Below are 6079 nucleotides of genomic sequence, written 5' to 3'. Positions count from 1 at the left end.
GTGATGAATATTACTTAATTATTTAATAGTTAAAACTTAATATCTACTTATCAAAAAAAAAATATTTCTTTTCTGTTTTTAAATTTATATTTTTTTTAATATAAATAATGGGCCCAAAGTAGCCCAAAACGAATTCTGGGCCCAAAGGGGCCCAAAAACTAATTCTGAGCCATTTAGGGCCCAGAAAAAAGTATTGGGCCGGAGGCCCAGTACCATGTGCGGGGGTGCGGAAGGGTGGGGGTCCACCCCCTCACCCCGGGCAACGGACGGGAGACCCCGCCCCCGCCCATGAGGGGGTGGGGTCCGGGAAAAAAAATCCCCGCTATCTAAGTGGGTGGGTGAGGAGCGGCTACCGCCCGTGGGGGGTATCACCAGTATTAGTTATAGTGATTTAATATAACTATATTAGTATAACTATAACTATAGTCTATATTAGACTATTAGTATTAATTATATGTTAGTATTAGTTATGGTGATTTAGTATAACTATATTAGTATAAGTATAACTATAGTCTATATTAGTATAACTACAAATGTCCTATGTACTTATCAAAACTTAGTGATAATATTTGAGTGATTTTTTTTCTTTTTATATATTATATATAAAACTTATATTTATATATATAAAATATTTTGTATAATATTATTTTTGTATAAAACTTATATATCTATAATATTATTATATATTTATTTTTTCTCCAATCGGGCCGGTCCTGAAACCACGGAACCGAAACCGGACCGGGTCATACTGGTTTGTGCAAATAAAGAACTGGTTCCAGATTGGAAAACCGGCCCAACCAATCCTATTCAGTCCGATTTTCCAGTCCAAACTTACACCCCTAGTTGTTGCCGTGTCCATTGCGTGGTGTTATTGTCATATTGACAAAGATAAATGATAAAACAACTACTCCTGTACAATTTTTCTATAATTTTCTAATAAAATAATATTTTTTGATATATTTATTTTAATTTTGATTTTGATTTGATGTGTTTGAAATTTAAAAAAATATTATTTTATTGATAAATTATAAATAAAGTGTAATTCGATTGTAAGGCTATCATTGCTCACAAATACCTAACGACAAATTCTCCGAAAGAATCACCAAATTAGCAACTTCTTGGGACAAAATGGGATCACCGAAACAATTACCAAATTATAAAAGCATTCACATTGGGGAACTTATGAAATTTAAGTAAAAGAATCTTCTTTCTTTATAATTATCCAATTTTGAGTAACATCGTACTACTCATTTTCTATTCTCTTCCTACTGATCTATTTAAATACGAGATGTGCTAGGTACAGTCCGCTTAAGCAATCCCCGCGTACGCTACTGTTTGTTGTTTATCCATATAAGCTTAGGTCGAATGACCAAATTGACCTCCTGCTGCTTTCAACCTTTCACGAAGAGAAGGAATTCAAAATCAGAAATTATTTTGCTGCTATTCATCCCGCGCGACCTAGATTCTTCCTCCACCACCAGCGTCGTGCTCATCTCCTCCACCACCATCAGCTTGTAACATCAACCTAAAGCAAAAGAGAAAATCGTTTTGCCGCTAGCAACCCCGTGCGACCCAGATTTTTTTGTCTCCTCCACCACCGCCGTCGTGCTCAACTCTTCCACCATCATCAGCCAATAAATTCGACTCAAATCAAACGAGAAAAATTGAGACCTCTGCCACCCTCGATAAGAGGCCTCTATGCCACTCGAGATCATCTCCTCCACCATGAAGTTGCCACCAACTAGGTAGTTGCTCTGTTCTCACTCTTTTTTCTTGGTTTCAGTTTCGACTTTAATAATGCTCATATGTTTGAACTAGCTTAGCTTGCAAATTATTCAGTTCATAAATTTATCTTTTTTTTCCTGATGATAAGTAAGTATGACATTGTCTTCCGAAGAAACTACCTACATTCATCTGAATTTAGCATTTCAAAATCATCATTTGGCTATGCCAAAAAAAAAAAAAGTTAGCAAAAAAGAAGGGCAATTTCCCACTGCTGTAATTTTGTTTTCCCTTCTGTATCAGTGTTTTATATTGTTTGATTTATTTTTTAAAGTGAATTAGAGAAGCATGATATGACATAGTTTGTTTCCCTCAAGGAACCTGTTTTCTTGGGGCTGTGTAGATGAAGAATATGCTTTAGTTGTGATCGGTGGATTGCTTTTTGTGTTAAGACTCTGGGTGTTCTTGCCCATTGTTATTACCTGATTATTAAACATGTTCAGGAATAGACTATATGATTTGCATACTCCATTATTAGTCTCTTTTTTCTTCTATTCTTATTTCTTGCCGATCAACATTCTCCTAAGTTGTGTGGAAAACTTTACCTACTGGAGTTTCTTAATTCATAACCTTTTTGGAATAGTGATATTTTAGGTATTCACCTTCAATATTTCTATTGTTCTATTGTACTGAGATTTTTTAATCATTTATTTTGATTATTTTTTAGATGTAACAAGTGAAAGTTATAAAAATATAATAGTTTTATTTATTTTACTCATCATTGATGAGATATTTAAAACTGTTGCATAATACTATGGTCCACCCATGTCATGGAAACTCGTCACCAAATTCATGTGACTATGGTTCAAGCGCGCCCGCGTGTGGAGTGAACGGCCATATTACTCATGATTAGACTATGATTCTCTTTACTACTAATGTTTCATGATTAAAGAATTATAACGCTTGTCAAATTAATTTTTGATGAGAGGCATTTTATTTAGACACATTCTTACTATTTTAAGATGTAAAGGATGATAGACATTTTATGTAGGCACATTCTAGCTATTTTCTTAGTCAATGATGATCGATAGGTGCCTTCAAAGTACATTATAGACAGGTGGCAGAATGACATTAAGCATATGTATGCTCTCATTCGAAGCAGTTATGATGATTTGAGTAGTAAATCAGCTGCTGGAAGGTTTGCTAATTTGATGAAGTTATGCTACGAAGTCGCTACAAATGCAGCTGAAAGCGATCATGATTCAATGGATATGGTACAGAAGTTGTTGGCTATGAATTTGAGTTACACAAAAACCAAGACACAACATGTACTTGTGAATATTGGTACCAACAGTAGAGAAATGGGAAGTTCGAAAAAAATGTTGAGTCTTTGCATTGTTAGAGGTAAAGGGAGGCTTCTATCGAAGAGGATGACATCTATAGTAGAGAAGGTTATAAGGAAGCCACAAAATTTACGTAGACAATCCAAAACCCGTGCCAAGAGAAAGAGGAAAAATGTATTCAATTTGCTTGTCATATTTATGCAAAGTTGTTTCATAAATCTATTTAATTTAATTATGTATAGTTGAAATGTTGGGAAGTCAACTTCCGGATAGTATCATAATTACCTAGCAGAATGTAAAGTCAAATACTACAGGCAAATATGTGCACAGGAGTGGTGGCAAAAAGTGCATGGTCAGAGCATGTTGAGGTCCCTATAGACATCATTAGTTTTTGGAAATTGGACAGTCACCTTTATATATTAAGGTAGAGTGCAGGAAATTAAAACTTGAAATATAAAACATGATCCAGTTTTACATGCATTGGCTGATTAGGAAGCTAGGTGCAAACCATATTCCGAAATCATCTGGATTAAAGTAATCAATGAACCCATGAAATCCCCTTATTGGCAAAACCCAAAGATCTTTACATTTCATGAAACTGAGTCCCTCTCACATATTTACTCAAACAATTGGACTGCAACTTTGACTGCACGACATTTCCAATACGAACTCAACACAGAATTTCCAACAAAAACGTGTATGAAGATGTAATTAAAGATGCTTTTATTTCCAAAATTATTAAATGCCTTAATTTCCAATACAAACTCAATACAGAATTTCCAACAAAAACGTGTATGAAGATGTAATTAAAGATGCCTTAATTTCCAGAATTACCAACTAGCTTAATTTCCAATACAAACTCAACACAGAATTTCTAACAAAAACATGTATGAAGATGTAATTAAAGATGCCTTAATTTCCAGAATTACCAACTAGCTTAATTTCCAATTCGAAATCAAACACAAAATTACCAAATGCCTTAATTTCCAATAAAAAAACAGAAAGCATAACAAATGCAGTAATTAAAAATCTATTCTTATTTGAATTGCTCAGCTAGAACATGTATGAAGATGTAAGGAATACCAAATGCCTTGATTTCCAACAAAAATCAGAAAGCATGCCAAATGCCTTAATTAAATATGTAAAGAATTCGAATTGCTTAGCTGAAAGACCACATTGCAATAACAGAGAAACATTGCCATAAAACAAAATTATCATAAATCAACCTATCTCACGAACAGAGTGAAATTTGGGCTCAGATGGAGTGAAGTTGGGCTGGGCCTAGACGAAATTACTCTTTTGGGCAAAATCAGCTCCTCCACCACCTCGCACGACGACGTTAAGGCTGGGCTCAGACAGAATTACTATTTTGGGTGGAAGCAGCTCCTCCACCACCTCGCACCACTTCGTTAGGGCTGGGCTCAGACGTACGGAATTACTCTTTTGGGCAAAGCTTTGGTCTCAGGGAGGAAGGAAGAGCAATCTCTCATGAAGAGAAGACCAGCCAAACGAGGAAGGGGGAAGTCATCACGAGGAGAAGATCTATCTCGAGCAAGACGACGTCGTAAACCCAACTTAGTAAAATGGAGCGTTTTTGCCACGTTGGTGTGCACGTCCAGTCCTCTGATATGGGACTGCATAAAGAATTTCTCTTTAAGTATTCATTCATTTTAATTAAGCTTAAAGTTCATCCAACCTGAGTTGTTTGAAAATCTTATTTTAAACCCGCCCCATTATAACAAAACATTCTAATTTTAAAAACTACATAATCAAGAATAGGATGAATATGTTGGTTTTTAAACTTAGAAATGATTAAGATATTTGATATAAAGTAAAAATAACGTGAACCATTATCTTTGTTCAATGTATTAGTTAAGTTGTTTAGATTTAAATGAAAATGCGTCTTGGTACTTGAACTAATGTATGCCTCTTGGGGATATGAGCCTTAAACGCTTCCCAACCAAACAAAGGGTTGTGTCCTTTGGTGAATTAGAAACATTTTCAATATATTCTCTAATATTTGAGAAGTTGTGACTTTTCAAAAGCTTTCATTCATTTTAGTTGTGACTTTTCACAAATACTCTTTTATTTATATAAGTTGTGACTTTTAACAAGTACCATTTCATTTATGTGATGTCGTTTTTCGCATGTACCATTTCATTTAAATAAGTTGTGAATTTTCACTAGTGTCATTTCATTCTAGTTGTGACTTTTCACAAGTGCCCTTTAGTTCTCTATAAATAGGAAACCCACCCACAAATTCATTAACTCCAAATTCTTTACAAAAATTAGAGAAACACTTCCTCATTCTTTTTATCTTTTTTTCTTTGGGTATTAACTATTTTATATCGGGTTCGAGAATCTCTTTTTGTGTGCACCGACGAGGAGATTAATGGGAACCGACGTTGTTATATCTTGGGAGTAGATTGTGAAGAAGCCTAATGCATGTTTATAATTGGAGGCGGCGAAATCTACTCTAAGGAAATCGTCCATCACAACGTGTCTCAATACCGAGTTCTCTCTTTCTAATTTATTCTTGTTATTTTACACATTCTCTAGTTTACAAAACGTTTCAGAATATTTACCAACATAATATTTACTCCCGATTGAGTTGGAGAACTTTTCTTCCAAACAAATGAAAAGATTTTGAGCATGTAAAAAATACATGTTTTATAATGACGGGATACATTACTATTTTAATTTTGATTATTAAAAAAATAGGTAGTGATAAGGTCACTGTCCATCTACTACCCAAGTGCATTTCAAGTTTTTTTTAATTTTTATCATTTTATTTTAATAATTTTTTTAACATCCTTAATCATTAAGAAAAAATTTTAAAAAATATATAACTTTACTAATACTCAATTTTTTAATCATTAAGTAAAATAAAAAAATAGTAGTAGATGGTAGGGCTGCAACCCGATGCCATCCAACCTGGTCTGGGGCTGGTCCGACCCGACCTGGTACTGTGCGGGTCAGGTCGGGTCTTCGGTTTTTTTCCCCCCTAAAACCTT

Source organism: Juglans regia, unplaced genomic scaffold (genome assembly GCF_001411555.2).
Source record: "Juglans regia cultivar Chandler unplaced genomic scaffold, Walnut 2.0 Scaffold_698, whole genome shotgun sequence".
Taxonomy (NCBI): domain Eukaryota; kingdom Viridiplantae; phylum Streptophyta; class Magnoliopsida; order Fagales; family Juglandaceae; genus Juglans; species Juglans regia.
This window is presented reverse-complemented; position numbering follows the sequence as displayed.